At 33.1% G+C, this 13099-nt stretch overlaps 1 long non-coding RNA gene across 3 annotated transcripts in view; it reads left to right on the top strand.

Annotated features, from left to right (window-relative positions):
• Window positions 1–233: 233 nt before the first annotated feature.
• Window positions 234–13099, top strand: part of LOC125613732 — a 17606-nt gene continuing 4740 nt past the window's right edge. The window contains exons 1-5 of one of the 3 annotated variants that reach the window (XR_007344292.1): window positions 234–552; window positions 1828–1893; window positions 3012–3293; window positions 6788–6880; window positions 7061–7119. This is a non-coding gene — a long non-coding RNA (uncharacterized LOC125613732). The remainder of the gene's footprint in view (window positions 553–1827; window positions 1894–3011; window positions 3294–6787; window positions 6881–7060; window positions 7120–13099) is intronic. The other 2 variants (XR_007344291.1, XR_007344293.1) reach the window with 2 other exon arrangements.

Below are 13099 nucleotides of genomic sequence, written 5' to 3'. Positions count from 1 at the left end.
TGTTCAAATTATTTAATTTTAATTGATATAATTATTAATTATTCCATACAGATTGTGCAGTGTCATATTTTGCTATAATAAAGAAAATGTAAACACTTAGGAATGGATTCTAACATCAGCTTCCACTGAGAATTATTAATTATAAGTTAACTGAAAAGCTAGAAAAATAACTGACAGATTTACATGCTACGTGTTTTGTGGGTCACTTGTTCCGCATACTCTCTAATGCAACTTGTAATTTGGTTGATTTTTCTTTTCCTTTGAGGTCTCAGACTTGATAAGGACATTCTGATTTAGCAACATTTTCTCTCCCTCATTTTGTCACGGTGGTGAGCTACAGATCAAGAGCTACAAGAACTTCCTTTGTTTTTTTTTACAGACTCTGATTCACAAATATCATATGCCATTTTAAGTTTCTTTTGATTTAAATTTTTGTTTACACATTTCACACCAGATTATCAGTTGTATACTTTTACTAATCCACTGCAGGTATTTTACACTAAGTATTCCTAAAAGTCTTTTATAAAACAGTTAAATTGAGTCTGCCAGTGGGTAAGTATCATTGTTTTTTACTTGTTTGCTTCTTTCATGTTACTAATATCTGTCATTCTTGGGTATTAATTAATTCAGGTCTCAACAGAGAATGTGTTAAATGATAGCTTTGGGAGAAAATAATTTCTGTAAAACTATGGCATGTCTTCATTTCATAAAAAAATAATGTGGGGTGTGAATCTGGATCTCCTTTGTGTTTCTTTCATGTAGGAAGTTCCTTTTTATTTTATTTTGCCAACTGCGTAGCCTCTTTATCAAATTAGTTAACTGCATAAGTCATCATTTTCTCACTATTTTGAAGTGCTTGTTCAACATATGAATACATTATTTGGCTTTTTTAGTTACTGATAAATTTCTGTGCAGAAAGGTGTTGACAATATATACATTTTCTAGAGGCTGATGTGAATGATGCCTGCTTTCCTATTCTGCATATTGTTCAACTTTTGTAATTGTATTTTGTTTGTAAGTATTTGATATTATAGCTGAAAATGATACATCATTAATATTTTTATTTTCATTTCTTTGGTTAGCAGTGAAATATATCTTTTCAGATGCTTACCTATGATGAAATTGTATTATAAAAAGAATGTATTTATATTCAAATTCTTCTTTCTCTGTGTGTGACTAAATTTATAATTATTTATCTGTACTTTCTTTTTATTCTCTTAGTCTTGGCTTACCTTTAACATTTTGGTTTTGAAGTTCGAGTATATGATATGAAATTAGTAATGTACATATGTAATGCTCCCATTTGGAACCAGTTTTCCATCTGATTCTATCCCCATGCCCATCTTATTATCTGTTCTCAAACCAATGATTCATTCCTTCTCATACAAAAGTTACATAATTATTACAAATTGTTGAATTGCAACATTCTCATCCTGTTATTAAATTAACTGTTATATCTGCTGGTGGGTATATGAACTGAACAAATACTTTTAGGAAAGCAATTTGACATAATGTAAAAAACAAAACAAACAAAACAAACACTTAATTTTTTTATTTATATATTTATTTTAGGAAAAATAGTCCTAAGAAATAGTCATGGATGTAAAAAGTGTTATGTACAAGGTGGTTATTTGATATTTTAAAATATTTTAGATTTCACATTTAACAAGATTTTAACTTGTACTTTAGTTTTCAATGAGGTACAAAGTAATGCAAACCTTTCAAAACTCTACCTACACATAACCCAATAAACACAGTATATTACAACTCTATTGTCTTGCTTTGTGCCTCAAAAATATTCTTTTAAAATTTTTTTTTATTTTTTAGTTTTCGGCGGACACAACATCTTTGTATGTGGTGCTGAGGATCGAACCCAGGCCGCACGCATGCCAGGTGAGCGTACTACCGCTTGAGCCACATCCCCAGCCCTTAAATTTTAATTATTAATTTTTTCCACACTTTTTAAAAATTGTTACATTATGGTTGTACATAATGATGAGATTTGTTGCTATATATTCATATATGCACACCATATGGCAATATAATTTGGTCAGTAGCACTCCCCAGCACTTTCCCTCTCCCTCTCCTGCTAGATTATTCTTTTATCTAAGCTATTGATGTTGCTTCAGTAGATAGATGTACCATAATTTATTCAACAACACTTAATCATGATCACTTTTGTTGAAATATCATTGTACTTTGTTTTTTTTTCTGAAATATTTATCAGAAGAAATAAATAATTGAAAAACCCATGGGTTGTGTATCTTCAAACCTATATTTGACATATCTGTAGGATGAATAATTCAAATTTAAAAGTCATCACTGTTACTTTTAATAAATATTGACAATTTTCTATTTGCAATCACTTGATAATTAAAAATTGTCAATTAAAATATTTAGTGTTATCAAAGGTGAATATTGTTCCATTATTTTAATTTGCATATATTTCTCAGTGAAAATCTTATGCTTATGTTGTATTTTGTGAGTACCTGCCTAATTCCCTCATTTTTGATATTCATTGAGGTTTTCTTATTAATTTAGATGGTTTGTGTTTCCCTCTGTGTGTGTTAAATAACATATATTTAGCTAAAAAACTATATTAGGCAAGCAACTCCAGAATTACACAGTTATATTTAAATGTTAATTTCTCAAGCTTCTGAGATAAATCTGTTTTTCCTAATAAATATAGAATCCATTAAATAATACATGTTTAAATAATAGGCTTTATATATATATATATATATATATATATATATATATACACCTATATATATATATATAATTTAAAATAAAGTGACAAATTTAAATTTTTAATTTTCCCGATCTTGTTAAATGAAGGTAGAATTATTCCTCTGAATAATGAAGATGGGAAGTTCACAGAGAAATTTAGATTTGCCTTTCCTCTTGTATTACCCTATAATATCGGACCTAAATGCTTTAATATCAGAGTGAATACATTATTCATTGACTTAATGATGCACTTTACTCTTATTTACATTTTTGTTTCATAGATCTTAAAGAACGAATGAAGCAAGTTATCAAGATTAACTGAAGTTATCCAGGCATTTTCAGATTTTAAAAAATGCCTCAGAATAAACAAAATGAATGTATACTAAACAAAGAAGAGATAAATTACACAGAAATAAATTTTTTCAAATCTCAACAGAAGAGAAGACCCAAGGAAAAGCAGGATTCTGTAATATCAAATGAAGAGACTGTAAACTATGTGCCACTGAAAATCAACAGAACTTCTCAACTCAAACACAAAAAATTGTTTGTTAGAGAAAAAAAAGGTAAAGTGCTATATAAGTATTTTGTTTAAAAGATATATCTTGATTCTTGGGTTTGGAAGATTACCCCTCTCAAAACCATTATCAAATTTTCACATTTTCTGTACAATAATTATCTATCTAAAAAGCAACTTCCTGAGCTTTTTCAGAATACTTTGTAGAATAGATTATCTCTTAAATAGTATATGTTCATTTCTGTAAAACATTGACCCAGATTCCAACATAATTGTACTATTTTTAAGAAGTATATGCTTAATAGAATGGAAGCTTTGAAATTCTGTTTCTTCCTATACTATATTAAAATTATCATTGATGCTATTTTTTAATTCAATTCAGCCTAAATTCAGTACCATAAATATTTGTTGAACTTTTACTATTGGCCTGCTCTTGGCTGGACATGCAACCTAAAAAGATAAAGGAGCAATAACTACAAGAATTTTAAAAAATGACATGTTATTGTCACAGGAATGACAGATTATATAAAGTGAATGTTAACAATATTTTGAAAATAAAATTTAAAAGACTTCATAATTAATGAGATAATGGAGTTAAAGGGGAGAAATTAAAAGTTGTTTCAAAATATTTTAACAGGGTTCTTAGTTTAAGTGATTGGTAGTAATTTTCTGTATCATTAGAAAAACAGGCTATCACTAGTGACTAATCTAGTTAAAGTCAGATAATATATGGCATTCTAATTTCTCTTGGTATTTCAGAGAAAAATGTGTAAAAAGAAATTGGATGTAAAGGCTAGATCTCTAGACAGAGGCTGGGACAGGTGTGGAAGAGTGGGATGTAAGTATGTTAGATTGCAGATGAAAAATATAAGAAGGAAACATCTGTCAGAGAGATGTTTATATGTCATAGGTAAGACTTGAGCATAGGAAAATTCAAGACAAATATGTGAATACATGACCAGAGGGAAGTACAAAAAAAGTGTTCGAAAATAAAAAAAATGATCAATTAAACCACAAGTGAAAAATTATCTCCTTGAATTTAGCCTGTTCTCCTCCTCTACTGCCCTCTTTGCTTCCTGAATTCCAGAATGACTGTAATTTATTTCATGAAAACTCAAAGCCCAAGAGCATTAGATACTGCCTCTCTAGGTAGAAATTCCCCAACACTCTCATGCTGCAAAATGTTTCCCCAAAATGCAATGCAATGTCACTTTATCAGAGAATATTTCTTTTTTTTTAATATATATATATATATTTTTTGAGAGAGAGAATTTTAATATTTATTTTTTAGTTTTCGACGGACACAACATCTTTGTTTGTATGTGGTGCTGAGGATTGAACCTGGGCCGCACACACGCCAGGCGAGAGTGCTACCGCTTGAGCCACATCCCCAGCCCCATCAGATAATATTTCTAGGTCTCCTGCTTTTAGGTGAAACTAGTATGAACATTTCCATATTTGCCATATTTGTTTGTTGTCCCCACTCCCAAAAAAGATGTAATTTTTAAATTACTTTCCCCTTGACTGAGATATTGGTTGAATGGTTGAATATTGAAGATCACATGAGATTTAGAAATCAATTTATTTTTATGGCTCGTTTTTATTTGCATGACAGTTGTATTTTCTCTAAGTGCACTTTGTCTTCGAGTTTATTAGCACAGAAAACATGTTTTGGAATTGTCCAGAGTTAATAATTTGTAGAACATCAGGGGTAAAGGAGGCTTTAAGATGCTGGTTTGTTCTTCTTTTTCTAGGGCTTTGAGATATAGTGTGAGGTCATTTATTTGTTGACTTTTTCTTCTTTTAAGGAATGAACTCCATGCAATGAATTTTCCTCTTAGTACTGCTTTCATAGTTTCCCAGAGATTTCGATATGTTGTGTCTATGTTCTCATTTACCTCTAAGAATTTTTTAATCTCCTCCTTGATGTCTTCTGTCACCCATTGTTCATTTAGTAGCATATTGTTTAGTCTCCAGGTGATGGAGAAATTTTTATTTTTTATTTTGTCATTGATTTCCAATTTCATTCGATTATGATCTGATAAAATGCATGGTATCATCTCACTCCAGTCAGAATGGCTGCTATAGTATCTCTACTTTTTTTATATTTGCTAAAAGTTGCTTTGTGGCATATTATATGGTCTATTTTAGAGAAGGATCCATGTACTGTTGAGAAGAAAGTGTATCTCCTTGTAGCAGATTGAACTATTCTATATAAGTTTTTTTCTCAGCAAAAGAAATAATCTGTGAGATGAACAGAGAGCCTTGGAGCAAATTTTTACCCCTCACTCATCAGATAGAGCACTAATCTCTAGAGTATATAAAGAACTCAAAAAGCTAAGCACCAAAAAAACAAATAACCCAATCAACAAATGGGCCAAGGACCTGAACAGACTCTTCTCAGAAGATGATGTACAATCAATCAACAAATATATGAAAACATGTTCATTATCTCTAGCAATTAGAGAAATGCAAATCAAAACTACTCTAAGATATCATCTCACTACAGTCAGAATGGCTACTATTATGAAGACAAACAGCAATAATTATTGGCGAGGATGTGGGGGATAAGTTACACTCATACGTTGCTGGTGGGACTGCAAAGTGGTACAGCCAATATGGAAAGTGGTATGGAGATTCCTTGGAAAACTGGGAATGGAACCACCATTTGACCCAGCTATACCTCTCTTTGTTTTATACTCCAAAGACTTAAAAACAGCATACTACAGGGACACAGCAACATTAATGTTTATAGCAGCACAATTCAGAATAGCTAAACTGTGGAGCCAACCTAGATGCCCTTCAGTGGATAAATGGATTAAAAAATGTGGCATATATACACAATGGAATTTTACTCAGCAATAAAAGAGAATAAAATCATGACATTTGCAGGTAAATGGATGACATTACAGAAGATGATGCTAAGTGAAGTTAGCCAATCCCCAAAAAACAAATGCTGAATGTTTTCTCTGATATAAAGAAGCTGACTCATAGTGGGGTAGGGATGGGGAACTTGGGAGGATTAGATGGATTCTAGATAGGGCAGAGGGGTGGGAGGGAAAGGGAGGGGATAGGTGATTAGCAAGGAATGTGGAATGTGATGGACATCATTATCCAAAGTACATGGATGAAGACATGAATTGTTGTCAACCTAACTTTATATACAAATAGAGATATGAAAAATTGTGCTGTATACATGTAATAAGAATTGTAATGCATTCTGCTGTCATTTATTTTTTTTTAAATCAATAAAAAAAAAAAGATGCTGGTGAGGATGGCATTGGTGAAATACCCTGGACTTCAGGCTGGACAAGGGAAAAGTGAATTTTAGAAGGAGCCAGTAGCAGGGAGGGAATTTGGAGAGCCAGGAGGTGGGGTTCTTAGTGCAGTTGAAAAATTGTTGATTTCATGATGACCACATTGAAGCATTAGAAAATGTGAAGCTGCCCTCCAAGAGTGAGAAGTAATGATCTTTGGTTTTTGTATTTGCTGCTCTTGGAAAAGAGAAGACTCAATCATTGTTTTCCTTTCTTTTATTTTTAGACCCTGAATCTACAGCGTGGCTGGTGATAGCTGGCATCCTAGTGGTCTTGTGTATGGTTTTGCTGACAACAGTGGGTGTGTTGCTTTCAAACTGTAAGTAATTAAGTAAATATTTGTTCTCGTTGCAACTAAAATATCAGCAATATGATGTATGTATATGTGTGTGTATCTATATACATATATAAATATATTCGCCATTAAGAATGAATTTTACATTATCTTAATAATTATATTCTAAATAGTATTAATTACTATCATAATTTTTTGTCACAGTACTTTCTAGAAGAGAAGAGCAAAACAGAAAGTTTCTACCACATCTTCTAAAGACAATGGTGAGTATTAACTCTGGCCAGGCCACTTCCAATATTTTTCTTTATTGGGGCAAAGTTTATATCTTCTTAAAACTTAACTTCAGTGAATCATGATAGACAAATTTGGATTTATCATATGATCATCTGTATTTGCAAAATACTAGGTAAAATAAGGAAAATGACATAGAAAAATGTGGAAAAGCTCAAAGTATTATAAATAAAAAATGAGTTGTATTATCTGTGATTTTATTATTAGGAGAAAAGGTTAATTTAAGTACATGTTGAATAACAAGTATAAACCATTCATATTACTTGTGTTTTTGTTTTTATTCACTTAGTTTGAAAATAAAAAGAAATCAATTGAACAGAAATGAATCATAGGGAAACATAAATTAAATCCCAATTTATAATCACTACAGAAAAGATTGGCAATACCAAATAGGATGCAGGATGAAGTTCTAGCTCACATGCCCAGCATTCTACTCTTAGACATTTGAATAAAGAAAATGAAAACTATGTACATAAGAGACCTGTACACAAATGTTTGTAGGTATTTTATTCAAAACAACTCCAAACTAAACATTCAAAATATCCATTATAGACAAATTGTTTTTAATCATATGACGATATTATCAAATAGGGACCCACTGCCCAAAGCACATAGCAAACAATATTATGGCACTAGATTTCTGCAAAAAGAAAAATTTTATTGTGCAACCAACCAGCAAAGAGGCCAGAAGCTCTTAAGTTCAGATTGGCCTCTCAGGTGAGTTGGTTGTCAGGGGAATTCACACGGAGGAAGAGACGACAAGTTGCTTGTTGATTGGAGGTCATGTCTCTTCACAGCTCAAAAGTTTCTTTTTGGGGGAGGAATTCATGTTCTACACAAGGGATTTTGAGCTTGTGACATTTTTGACTGAAAGATTAGGGTTTTTGTTTGTTTGTTTGTTTATTTGCTGTTGTTGTTGATGTCCATTTTTAAAAAGCCAGTTTCAAACTCTTAAGAGTCATTAAGGGAAAGGTTGGTGGTTTTTCATTGTAGATAATTTAAGAACTTCTTTTTAGTTTTATTTTATATTTTGGTTCTTTTCAGTTATATAAGACAGTAGAATCCACTTGACATAATTATAAAATAACTGAACTTTTTTAATTAAATGAGTTATGTTTGGGTCTGTCTAGGCCTTAACCAATTTCAATGGATGAATACCTAGAAATAAAATAGAATGAAATATTTCTACATACAACATGGAAAATCTGAAAAAACATTGAGTGAAATAAATTGGTCTAAATAGTTCAAAATTATTAAATCTTATTCATTTGTCAAAACTCTTCAAACTACATACTTTAAATCACTGCATTTTATTTTATGTAAATTATACCTCTATAATATTAATTTTAAAACTGCACAGAAGGAAATAATTAATAACAATGATTTTCTGTCCAATTTTTCCTTCTTTCTTAATCTTTAGTCTTGCTCCCAATAGGCAAATGCCATTAACTCTTCAAGCTTTTCCTTACTACTTTCACATTTCAAAATAATGTGTTCTTACTACTACATATTGAGTTATGCGTTTTAGATGGTAAGCATTGTTTTCTTATTATGATCATAATGAAACCGAACTTTTTCAGCTTCTCCTGGGGTCTGCATAAACTGAGGCCTCTGTGGCAGAATAGTGTTGTACCTCTTAATAACGGGTTATGCCTTCCAGGGTTGTAGCAAACCCCAGCTCACTGCCAGTTTCTTCTTTCTGAGTTCTTGTCTCACTAGTTGAAAAATTAAATCCAGAAATCCATAGATGAGGATGAGTGGGTGTAAGAGAAGAATTTATTCATGTGTGAAGAGAAGAGATGAAACCTTACAGGGTGAGAAGGGATGGGATAGCTGAGTGTGCTAGTTCAGAGGTTTATATATGGTAACAAAGTTATTGGTATAAATTTATGCTAATCAGGATTCAGAAAAGTACTATTGATTCAAAGTTATGCTAATCAGAATTTAGAAAAGTACCAAGGCTATTGTTTAGCCCTGCAATCCCATTGGGTCTGCCCCACTTCTGCTTTCCTACTGCAGGTCTGCAACCCCAGCTTTCTAGGAGGTTGAGGTTAGTAGATGGTGCATGCTTCAGGGTCTAGAGCTGCAGCCTGTGTGGAGTGGGCTTCTGCACCAGGTCAAGGCCAGCCTTGCTGCAACAGAATGGGGTGCCCCGGTTTGCCTCAGATCTGGCTTGCCAGTCTCAGGCCCTCAGGCCCTCTGGGGCATGGCAGGCTCTAGGGGGCTGTGCCACCTGTATTCCAGCCTGCCTGGACTGCCTCTCCACTACCTCACTGCAGTTTTTCTGAAGCCTCTCTGGGGAGATTATTGGGTTTGGCTGTGCTGATAGGCAGCCAGGGAGCCATCTCAATAAGAACATAGTGGACATAGTTCCCCAATCCTCTCTCTACTTTATCCTCCACATGTATCATAATCATATGATGACATTCCTCCTAAATCCCTTTTGTCTCCGTCTCATCAGGATTAACTGCACACAATTATAGGGGATTTATTTCCTTATAACTCTGTTTGTACCCTGCAAAGATTCCAGTTTTTATTTATTTATTTATTTATTTTACTTAAAGGATTAGTGAACTATTTTTTTTTTCTTCTTGAGGACAAACATAATGACTCCCTAAAATTGTTTCATGAAACTTATATTTCAGGCTTTGAATATAATTTAAATGATTTCTATTTTTCTTTCTACTTAATTAATACTGAGAATTATTTGATGAAACTATATTTTGTAGCTGGGTGTGGTGGTACATGCCTGTAGTCCCAGCAACTCCTGAGGCTGAGGCAGGAGGATCACATGTTGAAGGCCAGCCTTGGCAATGTAGTTAGGTCCTAAGCAATTTAGCCAGGCCCTGCTACAAAATAAAAAAATAAAAAGAACTGAGGATGTAGCTCAGTGTTTAAGCACCCCTGGGTTCAATCCCAAGTACCAAAAACAAGACAAAAAATATTTTGTAAAGTATTATTTCATTTTTTTCCTTCAATGCAAGTATTGACCCATATTATATCATTAGATTTCAGATTCCTTGAGACAAATTTTATATTGCTTTTTAAAATTACTTTATTTTCTTTTTCATAAAGGGTTTTTGAAATTGTGCAACTATATGCCTTCTTGTGGAATTCATTTGTTCATTTATTGTTTTGTATTTAATTCACTGGACACTCAATTAATTCTTATAATTTGGAATTCTATCACTTCTAATTATTATTTCAATATTTGGAGTTGAGACATTAATTTGATTTGTGTACTTTTTAAAAATTTATGGAATAATTGTTAAATACCTTACTGGTTAATTACAGATATTTCTTAAATACCCTGCTATTTGGATTTTTTATTTTTCCACTTTCATTTTCAGATTCTCTTTCTGAAATGTTATCAGTTATTCCATGTTTTACTTTCTGTGTTTGTTTTTGCTCTATTTTGCTTTTCTCCATGGATTAACTTCGAATTCTCCTGTATTTAAATTATCCTATTTTCACTTTTTGATCTTTATAGATCTGATATATATATATATATATATATACACATATTTTAAACAGAGCCTAATTTTGTTAAGGGATCCAAAATATTTTATTTATAGAGGTTTTGTTCTGGGTGTTTATTTTGCCTTTATATTTTTATTTGAAGTGGTTCTGTTTTCAATTTAATGTATTTTTTCTGTGTTGGAGACTTAACATCAGACATCTTTTTATCACCTACTGCTTAGAAACAGAAAGCATTAAAAAAGCATTAAAAAGCTGAGTGACATTCTGTTTGAGGAATAGGGAACTCAGGTTACTCTGGAACTCCATGTTACTTTCCAAAAATTGTAATACCCAGAGGAGAGTTTTAGTTTACTTTTCCCTCTACAGATTATTAACTCTATCTGCTGTTGTTTTAGAGAAAAGTTTTGAGGTAGGGTTAGGTTATATATATATTTGGGGGTGTTAATGGGGTTTGAACTCAGGGGCATTCAACCACTGAGTCATATCCCCAGCCCTATTTTGTATTTTATTTAAAGACAGGGTCTCACTGAGTTGTTTAGCACCTCGCTTTTGCTGAGGCTGGCTTTGAACTTGCGATTCTCCTGTTTCAGCCTCCTAAATCACTGAGATTACAGGCGTGAGCCACCGCACCTGGCCCTTTATATTTTTTTGAGACAGGGTTTCCCTAACTTGTGATCCTCCTGCCTCAGCCTCTGAGCAGCTAGAATTACAGGCATGTGCTACTACACCTGGAGAAATCTTGTTTCTTAATAGCTGACCCTTTGTATTTTCATCTCTCTCATGAATTAATGCTCTCTTAGTTATTTTATTTCTTATAGAAATTTATTTAAACATTTTCTTGTCTTTTCTCTCTGCTCATGTTCTTTCCAGTCATTCTGTCCTTTCATTTTTTCTTCCTCACCTTTATGTTTCTTTTCATTTCTTATTCCTTTACTGCTCTCGTTGTACTTCTAACCTTGATAGTAGAACAAGTCAAGCTCTAAGAGCCTAGGAGAGTGAAGGTTGCTTTGAGGAGTTAGGAGCCAGGGCTCCTGTTCCAATCTCTTCCTAAGGGCTGCAGTTCTCCAGCTCAGGCATCCATATTTACATTTAATGAAACCCAGCTTCCCTTTATCTCCTGCCTAGCTTCAAAGGTCTAGATAGACAAAGTTTCTTAAAAATCCAATATCTTTTTGGCTTTTTATCTAGATTTCTAGTTTTTAAAAAAGGTCATCAAGGTCCAAAATAGCTATATCTTGAAATCAGTGAGGTGTACTGACATCAAAGCTATCACTAGCTGGAAGTATTTTTAATCTTAACAATGGTGTTGCCAACATTAAACAGCTGCAAGACAAAGGATGAGGCTTTAATTTGAGCAAGAGAGTTGAAAATTAGATTATTGTGTAATACTTGGAAATATCAAGAACTTTTTTTCTGTATTGGATCTAGTTGAAAATAAAGACTTCTCTGTCATTTCTCAGTTAGGCAGTCTTAGAATTTACAGTCACATTGCCTATCTGATTCTGGATTGGTAGTGATACCACTGATGATGAGATTCAATCACAATCAAGTTTCATTTCTCCAGATGTTAATTTTGAATATCTGAGAAACACTGAGGCAAATGTAGAAAGCAATTTTTATTTATAGATTAGAACGGAAACAGACTTCTCCACAGAAATGGGGGTCCCAGATCTGGATATTCAAGGATGTGGGGATGTCTCACCCCCTTTATACTTTTTAGATCTCCTTTGTTCTCATGCCATCTTTCTCCCTTTATCTTGCTTACATGACCAAAAGGTGGGCCAAAGATGGAGTGATTCTGGGCAGGAAGGGAACAGTCCAGGAGGTATTAATCAACAACTCCTTATAGGGAGGAACAATTCTCTGGGGGCAGTTACCTGGGCAACAGGTGAAGGAGGAGGGGGAAGGGCTTTGGAGATATCAGCCTTTGATTTCTTTTCCTTTTGAACTAGTTCCCATATCCCCTATCAGACCCAATTATTTATTATATAAACTGACTGCCTTTTGTCCCCCTGGCTTTAGTAGTATTCCAGGCTGCTAAACAAGAGCTGAAATAACAAACAAAATAATTAAGTGCTAATACATTTAGCTAATGTAATAATCAAGGAATATAACCACGGATTTTTCAAATATTAGCAGTGGAATTAAAGACACACAAAAGACTGAATGAGAAATTTCCTATTTTTAGGAAAGGACCAAACATAAACCTAGTGTTTGCCTCAGGTTTTAAGAATTGAGCATAAAATTAGTTGTGATGGCTCATGTCTGTAATCCCCATGGTTTGGGAGGCTGAGGAAGGAGGATCACAAGTTCAAAGTCAGTCTTGGCAATCTAGTGAGGTCCTAAGCAACTTAGTGAGATCCTGTCTCTAAATAAAATATTTAAAAGGCCTGGGTTTGTGGCTCAGTGGTTAAGCACCCCTGGGTTCAGTTCCTGGTACCAAAAAAAAAAAAAAAAAAAAAAAAAAAAAAA

The sequence above is a fragment of the Marmota marmota genome, unplaced genomic scaffold (assembly GCF_001458135.2).
Source record: "Marmota marmota marmota unplaced genomic scaffold, marMar, whole genome shotgun sequence".
In the NCBI taxonomy this organism is placed as follows: Eukaryota; Metazoa; Chordata; class Mammalia; order Rodentia; family Sciuridae; genus Marmota; species Marmota marmota.
The sequence above is the reverse complement of the archived record's forward strand: the minus strand, read 5'-3'. Positions and strand labels throughout refer to the sequence as shown.